This window comes from Pinus tabuliformis, chromosome J (assembly GCF_031772625.1).
Source record: "Pinus tabuliformis cultivar Carrire ecotype Pingquan chromosome J, CPIR1, whole genome shotgun sequence".
Taxonomy (NCBI): Eukaryota; Viridiplantae; Streptophyta; class Pinopsida; order Pinales; family Pinaceae; genus Pinus; species Pinus tabuliformis.
In genome coordinates, this window is record NC_142295.1 from 767,737,775 (window position 1) to 767,758,718 (window position 20,944).

A 20,944-nucleotide genomic window follows, 5' to 3' on the forward strand; every position below is an offset into this window, starting at 1 on the left:
GTGTTAAGTCAAAATTATTTAGCTGGTATATTGGAACAAGACATATATTATTCTTGCATGAAAAAAGAAATTATATTATTCTTGCATGAAAAAAAAAATCATATATATATATATATATTGTGTTGGGAAAAATATTGAGAGGGGGGGTAAATCAGTGTTTTAAAGACTGACAATAATAATTTTATTTTCTGAAATATGTACACGACTTTACTAAACCTAACCCGCATATGTACGCGACTGTTGTAAAAGAAACTAGCATATGCTTAGTAAACTTGTAAAAGAACTAATTATTTATCTGTTAAATTTAAACCAGAATGTAAGAGATTCATTAGGCATTTGATAAGTAGTAAGTAGGTGCAGTAAGACCAAAATAAAGTATCATGCATAAGAAGCAAACATGAACACCAAGATTTAAGGTGGAAACCCAATGTGGGAGAAAAACACCATTGTTTTCATCTTAGTCTTCAAACTTAATAATATCAAAAACTTCTTACATTCTTATATTGGTGCAGACTCATGCCAGTACGTAGGCACCCACCTGCTGAAGGCTACAACCTTCACCCATTCTCCAGCTCCTACTGGAAGGGAGATCCAACCCCCTGATCTAATTATCAGCTACTACTGGCAGGAAGCTTTGACTTCCTCACTGAAGGTTCCAACCCTCAGCAACATTTGTGGACCACGTTTCATAAATTTTCATATTGGATCCACCTACTTTAATACATCACAACTTATAGATCAACAGAAGCAAACACCAACTTAATTTAAACAGAACTGTGAGATAATTGTAACCAGAACACAGAACTGAACTCAGAATACTACATCAACACACGGAATCAACAGCAACCCTGATCATTCATATGCCAACATGCATACGCTACTTCACTTAAGGCAACACACATGTATACGTGCTTTTCTGTAGAGCAACCTGCGTACAGATCTCAATATACTAAAAACTTGTACTTTTGAATCAGACACAGAGTTGACTAGAGTTATTCTGAAATATTATGTTAGCTTACAGAGCCCTCATACAGTTAGCAGCATCAATAATATTTTCAACCAATCAACATGTAACCAAATTCAACTTCATCATTGAATCAGTTCTACTTCAGATATTATCACTCAATCCAAATCAACATGAGGACATCATTAACAAATAGCAGAGATACAACAACACTGATCAGGTTGATCAGTCATTTATGAACATAAACCCTTCCTTTATGTACGCAACTTTGAAGAAACGAACCTGCATGTATACGCGACTTAACCGAGACCAACCTGCATACAAATCTGCAAATTTTGACCTAAAATTACACATCTCTTCAGAACTTTAGAAAGACCCATAGCATTATATTCAAAGATAAAAATATGCTTCAATACTTAGATCTAGTCAATCCATGAGAATATCATACAATGGAAAGTCATTTCAGGTCTCATGATCCTGATCCATCATTGTATTCATCGATGCATAATTATTTCAGATCTTTGTGTCACCTATGGCCCTTACAATGCAAATATACTTCAGATTGAAGTATTCATCAAAACCCTTTCACATGCACCCTTAGTACTTTGATCTTCACCTCCTTATATAGTTAGATCCTTAGCCAATACCATGAGTCAAAACTACATTGATGTTGGTTGTAATATTGGACGAGATCAAGTTACCGTTATCGCACTCAATATTGTGGGCTAATACTATAGTAAGGACCCTTGGTATTCTTAAATCAGTGTGTCAACATGTAAGCAACTTTGCTTCTTTGTACTTGCATGTATATGCGACTTGGCCTTGATAAACCTGCGTATAGATCTTCAAATATTCACCCTTATCAAACTTTTGATTATGATCTGTAAACCTTTGTCCCATCTAGTTACCATATACTTGTTTTGTTACAAGTGAGTTGCCATCAAGGACAACAAATGCATCATAATGCCAACAATCTCCCCCTTTGGATTTGATGGCAACCATGTTGATGTGGATCATCTCAACTTATAGAAACATATTATATACATCAAATAATCGTTATTCAAACACCAATATACTCTCCCCCTTTGACATCAAGGGAAAAGGGTGGACCAAATCTCCCCCTTTGGATCTGATTTGCACTATATTGTCTATGCTCCCCCTGAGCACATGTTGAATCTTCAGAAATATTTTCAAATGAAGAAAATGACTCTATAACTCAATTGAATATGACCTTCCTATCACCAAGGACTCATACTTACATCAATCACCCAACCAAGTGGGGATACATATTTGCCTCAACCACCCAACCAAGTGGGGATACATATTTGCCTCAACCACCCAACCAAGTGGGATTACATTTTTAACACTACCACCCAACCAAGTGGGATTACATATTTGACATGACCTCAAAAGTCCATACATGACTGAATATGACAATTATTACATCATAGGTCTCCACATGACCTTTACATCAAATGACAAATATGTCATTAATAACTGAGACCAAAACATGTTAATAGTAGCATAATTAAGCAACCATAATGCCAACAATGCATTATATTCTGCAAGGTTAATGCTCCCCCTAAACTTGTGCTACATGTTCATTGTCAACAACTCATTCATAAAATCATCTTCATTAATCAGATAAATATCAATGAGAAAAACATGACTCAATACCATATCAACAGACTATACCCATCAACACTAGACCAAGAAAAATTGAATCAAAGCTGTCAGTAGCATGTTAGAGGTTGATCTTGAGTATGTCCCCCTGTTTTTCTATTAGATAAAAACATACACAACTGTCTGCAAAGAAACTCACGTATATACGCGACTATACTTCATGAAACCCGCGTAAAGAAAGAAACCTTCTGATTTTCACCTGTAGGCTGAGTAGACTAGATTAACAGAAAAAATAGAAAACTCCCAATTTCTGTCTGAGATATTCAAATTCTTCTCTGGGAAGAGGTTTAGTAAATATATCAGCAACTTGTTCTTTGGAAGGAACATCCTCCAATTTAACCTTTTTCTCAAGCACTTGTTCTCGTATAAAGTGAAACTTAATTGGAATATGCTTGGTCTTGGAGTGCATAAAAGGATTTTTCGAAATACTAATAACACTTGTATTATCACATAGGATGGAGATGGGTGGAGAACATTTTATTTGTGTATCTTGTAATGTTTGCATCATCCAGAGAAATTGTGTGCAACAAGATGCAGCAGCCACATATTCTGTCTCCGTTGTAGATAAGGCAATGGAACTTTGTTTCTTGTTGAACCAAGATACCAATCGAGTCCCCATGTAAAATGCACCTCCACTAGTGTTTTTCTGTCACCAACATTTCCAGCCCAATCTGTATCTGTGTATGCATGAAGGGTAAGATCTTCATATTTAGGATACCATAGACCAAAGTCTTGGGTTCCTTGGAGATATTTGAATATTTTATTTACTGCCTGAAGATGTGATTCCTTTGGATTGGCTTGGAAACTTCCAACAATCCCAACTACATGCATGATATCTGGTCTGGTACCTGCTAGATAAAGAATACTTCCAATCATAGACCTGTACTCTGGTTGGTTTACTGTGGGAGAATCATCATTAGAACTGAGGCTACATCCTGTCATCATGGGAGTACATATAGGTTTGCAATCTTCCATCCCATACTTCTTCAGAATCTGCTTGAGATATTTTTTTGTGACAGAAAGATGTCATCTTTTGTTTGTTGCACTTGTAGACCAAGAAAATAGGTTAGTTCCCCAAGTAAAGGCATTTCAAATTCTTGTTGCATAACAAAATCAAAGTTTTGACTCATAGATTATTCATTACTTCCAAAGATGATATCATCAACATAAAAAACAATAATTAGCAGTTTATCATCCTCAATTTTTGTGTACAAGTTGTTGTCTGCGGATAATTTTGTGAAACCTTGTTGTTTAATATATTTGTCAAGACGATAATACCATGCCCGCGGAGCTTGTTTTAGCCCATATAAATCCTTTTTGAGTTCGAATACAATGTTTTCATCATTCCAAAATGGATCCTTCTGGTTCTCCAATATATACTTCTTCTTCTAGATCTGCATTAAGGAAAGTAGATTTTACATCCATTTGATAAACTTTGAAATGTAAAAAACTTGAAAATGCAAGAAACGTTCTTATGGCTTCAAGTCTGGCTACTGGTGCAAATGTTTCTTCAAAGTCTATACCTTCTTGTTGAGCATAACCTTTACAAACAAGTCTAGATTTGTTCCTAATGACCTATCCATTTTCATTCAACTTATTTTTGAATATCCATTTTGTCCCAATAACATTTTTATCATGAGGCCTTGGAATCAATTCCCAAGTATCATTCTTTTCAATTTGATCAAGTTCTTCATTCATGGCCTTAACCCAACATTCTTATTAACTAGCTTGATTTACATTGTGTGGTTCAATGGTGGATAATAAATCTAGATAACTAGGATATCCTACAAGGGTTTTTCTTGTTTGTACCCCAGATTCCTTGTCTCCTAGAATTTGAGTTTCTGGATGATTCTTTTGAACATACCTGGATGGAGCCTTTTCTTTGTCTGATGTGTCTTCTTTTGTTGCTTCATTAGTTTCTTCTTCTATATCATTGCGATTTGATGTGGGAAAGCATTCATCATCGTCATCCTCTTTTGTTGATGTTACCTTATGTGATATATGCATGCTTCATCAATCACAACATCAATGCATTCAACAATTTCCCGAAGTCTCTTGTTGTAACATTTGTATCATTTGCTTCTAGATGAGTAACCAAGAATTATTCCTTCATCTTCAATAGTTTCAAACTTACCAAGTTTTTCATCATTATTTTTTATGAAACATTTGCTTCCAAAAACTCTAAAATGCGTTACAGTGGGAGGCTTATCATACCAAAATTCATACGAGGTTTTATCACTATTCACACAAACATGAGCCTTGTTGAGAATATTTACTCTGGTATGTGCAGCGTTACCCCAGAAGGTGTCAGGAGTTCCAGACTCATCAACCATAGCACGATCCATTTGTTGAATAGTTATATTCATTCTTTCTGCCACGCCATTTTGTTGAGGAGTTTTAGTTACAGAAAATTGTCTTTTTATGCCATGTTGTTCACAGAAATCAAAGAATTCATCTGATATGTATTCTCCTCCTCGATCAGATCTGAGACATTTTATTTTTATATCTAATTCATTTTCAACTAATGTTTTGAAGACTCTAAATTTATCAAATGCTTCATCTTTGTGTTTCAATAAATTGATCCAGCACATTCTAGAAAAGTCATCAATGAATAAGATATAGTATTGCTCTCCACGAGGTGACTTTTTCCTTACTGGTCCACACGAATCAGTATGTATAAGTTGAAGAGGCTTACTTTTTGATCCTTCTTTGGCATTGAAATGAACTCTAGTTTGCTTATCGAATTGACATGACTTACATATGGTACTTTCTGGTAGGTTGAAGTTGGGTAGATCACGAATAGCTTTGAGCCTGCTTGATTTGCTTATTTGAGAGAAGCTTAGATGTCCCAACCTTCTGTGCCATAACCATTTTTCCTCTGCCTTGCATAGGTAACATTATTCTTGGCAACCTTTTAATATATACAGATTGTTGAGGGTTCTTGTTCCTTTTATTATGGTCATTCCTGTGTCAATTTCAAGAACAACACATTATTTTGATTGGAATACCACCTCATTTCCTTGGTCACACATTTGGCTAACACTCAACAAGTTATGCTTTAATCCATCAACATACATAACATTACCAACTTTAACCTTTTCTTTTAGAAAAACATAACCTTTACCCTTAATGACAGCAGGTGATTCATTTCCAAAAGTGACATTCTTTTCTTTCTCTAAAGCATTGTATGAAATAAGTTTATCTTTATCACCTGTCATGTGTTTTGAGCATCTGCTATCAATGTACCATTGATTTTCTTGTCCTTCTACAAACAATGTTATGCCACAACTTTCAGACTATAACTCCTTCCTTTTTCATACCTTCAAATTTGTTGATATTTGCTCTTTTTGAGATGTTGGTTGTAATTTGCTCCTACATTCAGATTCTTCATGTCCAAAGTTATTGCAAAATGAGCATTCAATTTCATATTTAAGAGGTAAGAATTTATTATAAGTGTTCTTCTTGACTCTTGTCTCATTCCTTTGTTTTCTTGCTTCTCTAGTCATGATGGTTTTGTATGCAACACATTGAGAAGCCTTATGACCAAAATTATGACATGAGAAACATTGTCCATTAAAGAAGAAATTTCTGTGATCATAGAATCTTCTGGTGTTGTTTACCTTTTGATTGGTGATCCTTGTGTTGTTCATCCTTGGATTAGAGTGAACATGATTTACCTGTGGAATGCCTTTATTCTTTTGCTGAGGACTGAAGCTTTGCTGACTGGTTTTTGCTGCATTTAGATAGCTTCCGGTGGTGGCTGAAGACTTTTCTATTTGAGATGTTTCTCCAGTGTATCCAAGACCTATCTTCATAAGAGGATAGCATTTTACCTTGATAATTTCATCTAAGGTTTCAGATCCTTTAGTAAATCTAAGATTCATATTTTTTATTTTCTCAAGTTCCTTTCTTGGACTTACTACATCTCATTATGTTTTTCCTTTTCTATGAGTTGATGCTTCAATGTATCTATGGCTACTTTTTTTTCTTCCAAGAAAATTTTGAGTTGAGTAATTTCTTCAAAGAAATTTTTTTCCTCTAAAGCATCCACAAATTTATCATTAGACTCATTAGTATTTTTGTCAAAATCCATGAGTAATTTAAGATTTTGATGAGATTCTCATTCTTCACTATTGACAAGCCATCACTATATTCATGAGTATAATAACTTCTTCTATTGTCAAACCACCTCATATTACCTTTTGAATTATCCTTCCCTTTGTCATGGTTGTCTTTATGAGGACAATTAGTAGCATTATGACCAACTCTACAACAAGCAAAACATTTGAAGGGAAGCTTACCTCTGGACCTTTCGGTGCCCAGTTGAAGTTTCTTTACGAATTTCACCTCATATTCTTCTAATATATATCCTGATTCCTTGTGTTATTACTTTTCTTTTCCTTTTGCAGATGCTTTAAATGTGGCTTCTTTGACTTCTAAGGGACATCCTTTCCTCATTTCAAAAGTAGTCAGGATCCCGTGAAGTTGATCAACGGTGAGAATCTGTAGATCCTACTTCTCTTCAACGGCAAACACTTTTGACTCGAATTTAGGAGTTTAAGATCTTAATATTTTCTCTACTAAAGTGGTGTCCTTTATTTCTTCACCCAGATTTTTCATGTGATTTACAATCTCATCTATACATAGAAAAAAAATTAGCAATACTTTCATCATTATGCATTCTAAGAGTTTGGAGTTTAGCACTTTTTACTTTGGTATTGCCTTCATAGCTTTGAATGATTTTGTCCCATATTTCTTTTGCTATGTTTAATTGCATAACTTTGACAAATTTTGATTTTGTCAAGCTTCCCAACAATGCATTGACATCTTTGGCATTGGTTTCATACTCTTCTTTTCTGTTGCATATGTGGGAACTGTGGCTAGATATTGTCAACCTCCTTCCACAATTGCCCAAACATTTGCTCCAAGGGACTGAAGATAGGATCTGGTTCTTGTCTTCCAATATATTAAATTATTTTCGTTGAAGAGTGGTGCTCTGATAGATGTCATTTCGTCTTGATTGCTCATCTTGGGAGATCTTCCTTCAAGTGATCAAGCTTCTTTTTGAAGGACCTGCTCTGATACCAATTGTTGGGAAAAATACTGGGGGGGTGAATCAGTATTTTAAAAACTCAATAATAATTTTCTTTTCTAAAATATGTACACGACTTTACTGAACCCAACTTGCGTATGTACGCGACTGTTGTAAAAGAAACTAGTGTATGCTTAGTAAACTTGTAAAACAACTAATTCTTTATCTGTTAAACTTAAACCAGAATGTAATAGATTTATCAGGAATTTGATAAGAAATAAGAAGGTGCATTAAGAACAGAATCAAGTATCACACATAAGCAGCACACATGAACTCTAGGATTTAAGGTGGAAACTCAATGTGGTAGAAAACCATCGTTGTTGTCATCTCAGTCTTCAAACTTATTAATATCAAAAACTTCTTACATTCTTGTACTGGTGCAGACTCATGCTAGTATGCAGGCACCCACCTATTGAAGGCTACAACCTTCACTCATTCTCCAGCTCCTACTGGAAGGGAGCTCCAACCCCCTGATCTGATTACCAGCTACTACTGGCAGGAAGCTTCGACTTCCTCACTAAAGGCTCCAACCCTCAGCAACATCCGTGGACCACGTTTCATAAATTTTCACACTGGATCCACCTGCTTTAATACATCACAACTTGTAGATCAATAGAAGAAACACCAACTTAATTCAAACAGAACAGTGAGATCACTGTAACCAGAACACAGAACTGAACTCAAAATACTACATCAACACAGAATCAACTGCAACCCTAATCATTCATATGCCAACATGTATACGCTACTTCACTTAAGGCAACCCACGTGTATATGCACTTTTCTGTAGAGCAACCTACGTACATATCTCAATATATTAAAAACTTGTACTTCTGAATTAGACACAGAGTTTACCAGAGTTATTCTGAAATATTTTGTTAGCTTACAAAACCCTCATATAGTTAGCAACATCAATAATATTTTCAACCAATCAACATGTAACCAAATTCAAATTCATCATTCAATCAATTCTACTTCAGACATTATCACTCAACCCAGATCAACATGAGGACATCATTGATAGACAGCAGAGATACAGCAGCATTGATCAGTTTGATCAGTCATTTATGAACAGAAACCCTTCCTTTATGCACACGACTTTAAAGAAATGAACCCGCGTGTATACGCCACTTAACCGAGACCAACCTGCGTACAAATATGAAAATTTTGACCTAAAATTGCACAGCTCTTTTCAAGTCTTCAGAAATACCCAAATAATAATATTCGGAGATAAAACATGCGTCAATACTTAGATTTAGTCAATCCATGAGCAGATCATACAATGGAGAGTCATTTCAGGTCTCATGATCCTCATCCATCATTGTATTCATCGGTGCATAATTATTTCAGATCTATGTGTCAACTATGGCCCTTACAATGCAAATATACTTGAGATTGAAGCATTCATCAAAAAAACCTTTCATGTGCACCCTTAGCACTTTGACCTTCACCTCCTTACATAATTAGAGCCTTAGCCAATACCATGAGTCAAAACTACACTAGTGTCGGTGGTAATCTTGGACGGGATCAAGTAACCATTACTACGCTCAATATTGTGGGCTAATACTATGGTAAAGACCCTTGGTATTCTTAAATTAATGTGCCAGCATGTACGCGACTTTGCTTCTTTATACCTGCATGTATACGCAACTTGTCCTTCAGGAAGCCGCATATAGATCTTCAAATATTCACCTTTATCAAACTTCTAATTTTGATCTGTAAACCTTTGTCCCATCATTCAGTTATTATGTTCCATCACTCTGTCACCTCTGAACTAACCTATGGATTCATCTAGTTACCATATACTTGTTCTATTACAAGTGAGTGACAATCAAAAACAACGCATGCATCATAATGCCAACATATATATATAATTTTGTGAATGGTTCATTCCAACTATTGCCAACTCCATAAAGTTGACTACCCTTGATATATCTGATTTGGCATTAATTAATTGACATTACCAACTCTGCATAGCTAACTACCCGCGACAGGATTCATTACCAAAAATTCTCACGTTGGAGTGGAATCTGATTTTTATATAATATTATATTTTTGGTTTCCTAATTTATTGTAACTAAACATGTTATTTCCAACCATAATTAACCTTCATATATCTTTGATATTATTGGTTCTCTGAATTTTATTTAAATTATATATATATATATATAACTCCTTCCACTTTGGCTAAAATGTATAATTAGAATAATTATAGTTATTTCAACGTAAATATACCATGAGCACCTTATCCATTTTGTTATAATGAGAATAGTTAAAAGTTGCCCTTATCCATTTTGTTATAATGAGAATATTTAAGTAAACTTTTGTGGATGAAATTTAACGTCTTCTTTTATATATATATTGAAGGTATATGCTATAATTATCATGTTACATATAGTATTGCAATAATGGTTGTAATTATATGAGAATGTGGGTTTTTAAAAAAGAGGGAAATTATTATTATATAAAATTTAATTACAAATAAGGAATCATATGCATGTATTACATATAGAGAAGTAATTAATCAGGATTGATTGGATATTAATTTATAGTTTTATATATATATAAAAATTAGAAATGGAGAAGTTCAGTAAATATTATTAAATTAATTTATTTTTTTTACATAATAGATAATCAGAGTTAGGTCAAAGTTTAGAATTGGATTAAGGTTTGTGAAGACTACTAGACCTCGTTAAGTAAATTGAGATGAGTATACGGAGTTAAAATATAAATGATATCAAATTGTTGGATGTGAATCTTCTAGATGAATTATTGCATTATGAAATATATATGATTAAAATAGTCCTTAAAAATCAAGTATTGTAAATAGCTTCCTCATACTTGTTATGCCATGATAAAGGAGTGAAACCTAGTGAACTAACAACTTGTATTGATGGTTGAACGGAACAAGTATCATAGTAGGAAGAGACTCAAGTAGGAGTATGGCTACTAGAGGGCACAAAATAGCGCCACCACAGCAGTCAACTCCTGGCACCCCACCAAATGATAGGGGACACATCGTAGCACAGGAACAGGTACCCGTCAGAGAAGTGTTGAACTTAATGAGATCATTCCATCACATGAAATAGGTATTAATAAATTGTTTGGAACAGGCGTAGGAAGGACATGTCATGCATAATGAAGCACCCCAAAACCCCGCAAGGAATGACGTGGGTCGAGGTTTGGAAAAGGAAAAATTTCCAGAATTTTGGGGGTCCACAGATGATCAGACAATAGAGGCGTGGCTAGAAAACATGGCTATGTGCTTCACAATGAGATACTACACCTCAAACCTAAAGGCCAAGATGATCATATTTCAATTAAAGGAAAATGCACAACTTTGGTGGAAGACATTATTACCCTAGTTGGGTATGGATATCTTAGAAGTAACTTAGGAATTATTTGAAGAAAAATTTAGAGAACGCTACCTATCAGGGGAGTTCCTTGAGATACAATTGAATGAATTCAATGCACTAAATCAAGGGAGTCTCCTAGTGCCTAAGTATGATTCTTGTTTCATGGAGCTACTTCATTATGCTCCTCCTCACTTAAGCACAAAAAAGCTCAGAGTGAACAAAATTATGTATGGACTAAATTTTAACATTTGGGCCAAGGTTAGGATATTAATGCCTCACAACTTGCACGAGGCAGTTCAGCGGGGGATCATCACAAAGGAGGAGTTCATGAACAACGGACCTAAAAAGACAACAAGGCTCGCGAGATCAAGTGTGCCCAGTGGAAACAATATGGAACGCAGAAATTTTCATAGGGGGCAATGCTAAATCATCAAAAAATATCAACAAGGAATCAAAGAACCTCATATAAGAATCCAACTCAACAGCCGCAAAGGGTACCTCAGCAGACTCGTCAACTACAACAGCACCATCCTATGCAACAACACCAAGCCACGCGACCTCAATATCAATCCCAACGGTCTGGCTCTATTGAAAATAGGAACAAGAAATGATAAAATAGAATCCAGAAATTCCAATTTAATTTGTCCTTGAATTAAAATGAGAATTAAAATCGAATTCTATTCTCATAGCAACTTGTAATAGTTAACTAGAGTGAGTTGACTTAGTGAACTTAGGAATTTCGAGCTGGAAGTCTTTCTGAAGTCATGTATATGTTCTCCCTATATTATAGGGGTCCAGGGTGAGTTACTTGTGAGTTGTAATTAGATAACTTAGTTTACTAAGACAAATTCAGTCAAATTAGTTCTAAACTATTTGAGGAACTAATAGTGAGTTAACAGATAGTTGGTGCATTAATGCATTAACTAATGCTACTCCAGTTAACTAAATATTCCCTCATCAGAAGCTCATGCATGTCGATTCTGGGAAAGACCCAATTGAGATTAGAGTGCAAGGACAGTGTATTATTTGCTATATAAATTTTTGAATTGTACAGATGGTGCATGAAATCAGGTACTGAACCTAGAAGGGATTGTGTCGTTTTGGATGCAATGGTTTCCCTTTAAGATGGGCCAATCAAGCATAGGAATTGCGCAAGGAAATAGGGGCTTGGAGAGCTGTAGAATTGGCTAAGTGTTGGCCAAGAGTTTACTTGTGAGTTGGAGATTGATTTTACTGAGTGTTGGGATTGTTCTTGAGAGAAAAAGCATTATATTATCATATTGGATTTATGATTAATGCAATATAGATAGTGGGGCTTTGAGCTCTGGCTTTTCCAGGATATTTATTGTGTTATGTGCCATTGATGTTCTTCCTCTTGTCAATTACTATTTCTATCAATCTTTATAGGCTTTTGATGTAAAGAAAAGAAGTAGATTATTGTCTCTTGTTTTAGTAGATTACATGAGATTGTGGGTCTACAGGATTTTCTACATGGTATCAGAGCTAGATTTGTAGAAATTTTCTACATGGTATTGCAGCTGAGAACAGTATACTAGAGGAGATTTTGAAGTTTTGAGTTTTGGGTTACAAGTGAAATTCAAATTTGCAATACATACTTTAGGACTGACAAATGGTGTTCTACGGTTTGCGGCTCGAGCATGCCTTGGATGGTAGCTCGAATTATATAGCTTGGAAGGATAGGATGGAGGCCATCTTGGAGGATAATGGCTTGAAGGAATTCATTGATCAGGACATTCCTAAGGCACCAACAACTGATGCTCAGAATCTAACTGAATGGAAGAAGTGTGTGGCAAGGGCGAGGTGGATAATTCTTGAGGGAGTTCGAGAGCACATTGTCTCAAGTTTCCATGTAAATGAAACTCTGCACGCTATGTGGAAAGCATTGAAGGACCTTTTCAAGAATAACAGTGACCAAATGAAGTTGGCACTGAAAGATAAACTTCGAAAAATCAAGATGGAGGCGGACAATTCAATTCCAAATTACTTGACCAAGTCCACTCAATGTCGTGATGAACTTGGAAGTGGTGGAATCACAATTGTTGAGGATGATATGGCGAGTCTTTCTCTTCTTATACTCCCAAAGAGTTGGCATAGTTATCAGGACTCTATCAATGGTTGGGAGAAGCTGCCAGATTGGGAATGACTATGGTCGGATTTGATGCAAGAGGAGATCAGGAGGAACACCAGAGATGGGACCTCTTCCAAGGAAGTGGAAGAGTATTTTTCCTTAGCGAGTAAGGAAAATAAAGCCAAGGGAAAGATGTCCCAAGGCGACGACAGCAGAAAGAAGACGGACATGGTGAAAATCAAGTGTTTTCACTGTCATGAGCATGGGCACTATGCCAAGAACTTCCCACAGAAGAAAGCAAGCAAGAAGGAGCCAACAGTAGCGGAAGCAGGTGAAGCTCTAGCTTCACAATTAAACTTGATTTCACTCTCATTGCATGCATGGTTGGCACTTCCATGGGAGGTGTGTGGTATCTTGACAGCGGTGCCTCATTCCATATGACAGGGAATAGAGATATCTTTAGTAATTTTGAGGAGAAAGACCTCAAGCATAGCATAGAGTTTGGAGATGACGAGAGGTATAGAGCTACCGGGATTGGTACGGTTACCTTTCAAAGGGATTCTGGCTCCCCTCTCAGGATCACAGATGTGATGTATGTTCCAGGACTAAAAAAAGAATCTTGTTTCAGTTGTGGTATTGGAAGACCGTGGCTATGATGTCGTTTTTAGTAAGGGAAAGGTTTTCCTTAAGCACATCACCACGGGACAGGTGAAACATATCGGTGCATGGGTCAAGAACCTGTATGCTCTTGACATTTAAGATTCATGCAAAGCCTTGAGGAGCAAGGCAAAGGTTAGAGACTTGATGGTTGAGAGGGAGAGTAAATTACCTCTCAACATGCAGCCCCAGAAGAAGCCTATGAAGCAGCTTCAGGAAGTTGTGGAGCAGCCACAACTAGAGAAGCTGAGAGGAGACCGAGTGGAGAGATCTACTCAAGCAGAGAAGAAGTAGTCTCAGACAAATGTGGAGTAGCCACAATTGGAGAATACGAGAGGAGACCGAGTGGAGGCATCCACTCATGCAGAGACCTCCAGTAGGGGGAAATTTCGAGTCAGGTGGGCATAGGGATCACATGCATCCATACCTCAAGGCATGAGGTGGGGTGATGTGAAGTGATGGTCCCAAGAGGACTGAAATTGGGCAGGGCCCATTGACTAATTTTATATCATGGATCGTACCTTGCTATGGGAGACCAAAGTACATAGTAGCATGAGGAATCAATGAGATTGATGCAGTCAGAGATCAAAGTGACACAGGATAAAGCAGTCAGATACTAAAGAAGCCTACAGAAGGGTTGAAAACAGTGCAAAGAGGCATATTCAACAGAAGCACAGACTTTTCAGTCGACAAAGGCAATAATAGTCAGATACTTTGATGACAGAGGCATCATTCTAATTCAGGTTGGAGTTTTTTTGTTTCTAGAGTTGCTGGAGCAACAATACTAGAGAGAAGTGTTTCATGCAAAACATTCCAAAGGTTCTGGATCAGGATCGAGTTGAATTCATTTCTTGTTGAGGAGGAGTGTTGAAAATAGCAACAAGAAATGATAAAAATAGAATCCAGAAATTCTAGTTTAATTTGTCCTTGAATTAAACTGAGAATTAAAATTGAATTATATTCTCATAGCAACTTGTAATAGTTAACTAGAGTGAGTTGACTTAGTGAACTTAGGAATTTCGAGTTGGAAGTATTTATGAAGTCATGTATATGTTCTCCCTATATTATAGGGGTCCATGATGAGTTAATTGTGATTTGTAATTAGATAACTCAATTTACCGAGCTAAGTTCAGTTAAATTAGTTCCAAACTATTTGAGGAACTAATAGTGAGTTAACAGTCAGTTGGTACACTAATGCATTAAGTAGTGCCACTCTAGTTAACTGAAGATTCCCTCATCAGAAACTCATGCACGTCAATTCTGAGAAAGTCCTAGTTGAGACTAGAGTGCAGGGACAGTGTACTATTTGTTGTATAATTTTTTGAGTTGTATAGATGGTGAATTCAATCAGGAACTGAACCTAGAAGCGAATGGACAGTTTTGGATTCACTGATTTCCCTTTAAGATGGGCTCATCAGCCATAGGAATTGCACAAGGAAATAGGGACTTGGAGAGCCGGATAATTGGCTAAGCATTGGCCAAGAGTTTTCTTATGCGTTGGAGATTGATTTTACTGAGCGTTGGCATTGTTATTGAGAGAGCAAGCATTGTATTATCATCTTGGATTTCTGATTAATGAAATACAAATAGTGGGGTGAGTTGTGGCATTCACCAGATATTTATTGTGTTATGTGTCATTGATGTTCTTCTTCTTGTCGATTATTTTTTTCACCGATATTCATGGAGTTCCGCTGTAAAGAGTAGAAGTAGATCCTTGTCTCTTCTTTTAGTAGATTACATGAACTTGTGAATCTACAGGATTTTCTACAGGCTCTTACCAGCGGAGTTGTAGGCCAACCCCTGATTCAGTCAGTAGTAGAAGCCAAGCTCCTAAGAGGGGGTGGTGGACTTGTGTAGGTCCACACTATGAGAGGGATTTCCCTCAAAATACAAGTAATACCAACCCAACTTAGAAAGCAGCTATAGTGGGGGATCTAGGGAAGGCTCATCGTATCCATGCAGCGGTGAACAATCACCAAGTCGAACACTAGTCCATTGTGTTGGAAACACCGGGTAATATTGATGGTATGAGTTTTTTCATTTTAATAGATCTAGGAGCAACTAATGCTTTTATTTCTCTAAATGCATTATCAAAATTAAACATGAAGAAAATTGCACATCATGATTTTAGACATTTAGAAATGGCATGTGGTATGAAAAGAAATATAGGAAGGATGGTAAAGGATTATGAGGTGGACCTGGGAGTATGTAAGACCAAGGTATCCATGTACTTTATGATATTATGATTCTATGATGTAGTCATAAGAATGGATTGTTTGGAACGACATGAGGCATTTCTAGACTACAAAGACAATATATTGTTGAAAATGCAGCAAGAAATTCCTAAATTAATTTTTTCCTTGAATTAAATTAGGAGAAAAATGTAATTCCACATCACAGGACAACTTGTACAAGTTAACTAAGTTAATTTGAATTAGTTGGTTTAACTAATTCGATTTGAGGGTCTAACTTGAGTCATGTAGAGTGTCTCCTACTTTATAGGAGCCCTGGTTGAGTTTATTTTGAGTTGTAATTAATTAATTCAGTTTAACTGAGTTAAAGTCAGTTAAACTAGTTCTAATTGTTGGAGGAACTAGTAGGAGGTCTAACAGTGGGGTGTTTCTTCATGTGTTCAACCAGCTAACTAATAATTCAGCCATAAATAACTCATGCATGTGAGATTTGAGAGTTACCAAATTGAGATTGGAGTTCAAGGGCAGTGTACTATCAGTTGTATAATTATCTGAATTGTACGTATGGTGCATGCAGTGAGAGGATGATCCTAAAGGAACTGCGCAATCAATGGAGGAAAATTCCTATTAAATAGGGGCCTAATTTCTCACTGAACAATGCAAGGAAATAGGGACTTGGGAAAGTAGAAAATTGGTTAAGTATTAGCCAAGGCTTCTCTAGGAGGCAGTGAGAGAGATAGAGATAGTATAGAGGTTGCTCGGGCTTGAGAAAAGCATTGGAATCTTCTCAACTTTTCTGACTAATGCAATATATAGATAGCAGTGGTTTTTAGTTGTGGCTTTCCCCAAGAAATCATTGTGTAATATGTTGAGTGAATTCTTTCTCTTGTATGCTTCATGATTTCTATATCTGTTAATTGTTTTCTCTGATGAGTAGAGTAGATTCAAGTCTTTTTTTAGCAAATCACATTAGTTTGAATCTACAAGGTATCAGAAAATGAATCACTATCATAGTAGCATTCACATTAGATCAGGAATTTCAAATTGCAGATTGATGGAGCTCTAATTCAGGGCAGATCCAGAAGACCCTATGTGCAGACTTCTTAACAGATCTAGAAGGTTGCTAGTGGGCAGATCACTGAGCCAATGTTTAGTGACACAAAAAGGAGTTTTGATCATTGAAATTGGTAGATTGAGGAGTAGAGATATTTCCCACAAGGAGATCGAGACTCAGAGTGAGTCTAGCTTCAGAGGGAGAAGCCCTATGGAAGCTAGTAGTTTAAGATATGGGGAGATCATACTCATTATTGCAGTAGTTGAAGCAATAGTGCAGAATTAGCAATAAAACAGTAGCAGCAGCAGTATGACTAGATCATAGTTCACTTTTCATGCAGTTATACCTCCTAGTGTGAGGTGAGGTGATGTGAAGCAATAGTCCCAAGAGTTACAAAAATTTGGGCAGGGTCCATTGAGGTGTTTTTTTCTCATGGATCATTACCTTGCTACGGGGGCCCATAGTATTAAGTAGTAGGAGGACCAATGATAGTCATATACTAAGGAGTGTAGAGCAGTGTTGACAGCAGAGCAGGAAGCCCAGTAGCAGAGTTAGCAGCTGCACAGTTTTCCCAGTAGAAAGTTGCAGATTGATTCAATGATTATTTTTATTTATTTTTGCATACTTTTCAGTTGCAGATGTTGGAGTAGCAATAGCAACAGTGAGAAGTGTTGCATGCAATACATTCCAAAGGTTCTAGATATGGGTAGATGTGAATCCATTTCTTACAGAGAGGGATTGTTGAAAACGCAGCAAGAAATTCCTATTTGATTTTGTCCTTGAATTAAATTAGAAGAAAAGTTGTAATTCCACATAACAATACAATGTGTATGAGTTAAATAAGTTAAATTGACTTAGTTGGTTTAGTTAATTTGAGTTGAGGGTCTAACTTGAGTCATGTAGAGTGTGTCCTACCTTATAGGAGCCCTGGTTGAGTTTATTTTGAGTTGTAATTAATTAATTCAATTTAATTGCGTTAAAATTAGTTAAACTAGATCCAAATGTTGGAGTAACTAGTAGGAGGTCTAATAGTGGGGCATTGCTTCATGTGTTAAACCAATTAACTGATAATTTAGCCATAAATAACTCATGCATGTGAGATGTGAGAGTTACCTAGTTGAGATTGGACTTCAAGGACAGTGTACTATCAGTTGTATAATTATCTGAATGTAACACCTGCCTCCCACATTTACCCAAATAACCGGCCAACAAGGCTAAACATGTGACAAGAGGTTACTATGGTTAGATTCAACCTCCTATGTTACCTTAAGGAAGTGGAATCGACGGAAACACAACTTACAGACCTTCCACATTATCTAAAGGGCTCCCAAGAACCATTCCAACCACTCAGGTAGCTAGCCCCTGGGTCCCACTGAGGTTTTAGACCACTTAACCCCTGGACACTCCCATGTCAGGATATCATCAGTTGAGAATCAAGGAAGAAGCATTAGGGAAATTTTGAGGTAAAAAATGGGCCTCAAAACCAAAATTTACAACAAAAACCAACTTTATAAGAACCAATAAGATTCAATATGATGATGTCAACCATGGGGAATGATTCACCATTTTTGGAAAAAAATGTACAAAGATATTAAAAGAAAAAACTACTTTTTCAACTTATCTCCCTGTGATTTTACTCAAATTTTGAGTGGGAGCACTCGTTGGATGCGGAATTTAATTTTTCATCCAAGGAGTGCCCATGTTGCATACTTTCAATTGACCCTAATACACAAAAAATATGCAATGCATGAAAAAAAATGTTATTGTAATCATCTTTTTAATGTATTTAACATTTTTCGTGTAGTAGGTTCCATCAAAGGTATGCAACATAGGTACTCCTTGGATGCAAATTAAATTTCACATCCAATGCGTTCTCCCGCTTGAAATTTGAGTAAAATCATAGGGAGTTAAGTTGAAAATATGAGTTGAAAAAATAGTGTTTTCCTTTTTCCCTCCAAAACTTGATGAGGTAATCTAATCTTATTTTATTATTTCCACTATTATTTTATAATATTCCTTATGAGGCCCATTTTAGACCTAAAAATTTTTCTAATTATATCTCGAAGATAGCCTTTAAGACAATATTTTGTCATTATGAATTTGTAGATTTACCCTTTGGGCTGACAAATGCCCCAAGTGTTTTCATGAGTTTGATGAATGGAATATTTTGGGATTACTTAGACAAAATTGTACAAGTTTTTCTCGATGAAATTTGTATCTTCTTGTTGACGGTGCTGGACCCGCCAACACGTAAGGGGATCTCCCCAGTAAGAAGTCTCAATTAGACCTCAGACCATTTGGTGTAGGAGTCCCAACAATGGGTCATACGGTAATGCCTTGACCGCGATTTTTCACAGAGGCAAGTAAGATGTCTCTGTTGGTAGCAAGGGTTTGATAGCTGCAGCAAGCCAAGGAAGGTGCATGAGAGGTTCAAACACACGGGGGTTGAGATGAGTGTGCCCCTTGGAAACATGTGATAGCACGGAGTTAAGAAGGGAACACACGAGCAAAGATGCATCACAATATGGAAGGCAAGTTAGCTAGCAATCCAAAGTGATGGTTAAACCAACAACATGTTTCAAAAAGATTCATACATACATACACAGAAAAGTCCATACATGCATGCGTAAGAAAACAAATACATATATCATTTAGAGTAAACCAGATATCATAGAATACAATACAACATATGCATGAAACATGTTGGCTCTGTTATATTTAGAAGTGTAAGTTCCAGTCATAGAATACATCCATTTCCAACCACTAGTTCCAACATCGAAACATTACAACCACAATTGCCTGCTCCTCCAAAGAGATATACTAGCTCTACGCAGTGGAGAAGCCAAGGCTCGTTACAATATTGTCCAAGCTCTCTCTAAGATAGTCCAATTGGAAGCTTGGATGACCAAAATCCTATACAATGAGTTATGAGGGAATATTTATAACAAAGAGTGGGTGACCCTTGACATTCCCCTTTGTGACAGTTCTTCTACCCTCATTTCGCACAGAGGTAAGTAAGATGTCTCTGTTGGTAGCAAGGGTGTGACAGCTACAGCAAGCCAAGGAAGGTGCATGAGAGGTTCAAACACATGGGGGTTGAGATGAATGAGCCCCTTGGAAACCTATGATAGCACGGAGTTAAGAAGGGAACACATGAGCAAAGATGCATCACATCATGGAAGGAAAGTTAGCTAACAATCCAAAGTGATGGTTAAACCAACAGTACGCTTCAGAAAGAATCATACATACATACACAAAAAATTCCATACATGCATGTGTAAGAAAATAAATACATATATCATTTAGAGTAAACCAGATAGCATAGAATACAATACAACATATGCATGAAATGTGTTGGCTCTGTTATATTAAGAAATGTAAGTTCCAGTCATACAATACATCCATGTCCAACCACTAGTTCCAATAGCGGAACGTTACAGCCACAACTGCTTGCTCCTCTAAAGAGATATACTAGCTCTGCGCAGTGGAGAAGCCAAGGCTCATTACAATATTTTCCAAGCTCTCTCTACGATAGTCCTATTGGAAGCTTAGCTGACCAAAAGCCTATACAATGAGTTATGAGGCATGCAGTGACCCTTGAAATTCCCCTTTGTGACAGTTCATCTACCCTCATGACTCTTCATCTACTCTACGATTGTTATGTCTACTATCGACACGTGAACTTACACTTCACAAGATGTTACATTACAATGCACATCTACCCATGTGAGACAGAAATGGCTTGAGAAATCCATGCTAGACATCACTATGACTCGGACAACTGTTAGAAGACCAACTCTTCGACATCTTCATTGTGGTTGACAGTAGCATACTGATTCCAAGATCAGTAGTCCACA

At 36.6% G+C, this 20,944-nt stretch overlaps 1 pseudogene; it reads left to right on the top strand.

The window, feature by feature from the left end:
• Positions 1-20,944, top strand: part of LOC149228979 (DEAD-box ATP-dependent RNA helicase 13 pseudogene) — a 95,743-nt pseudogene that overhangs the window by 32,572 nt on the left and 42,227 nt on the right.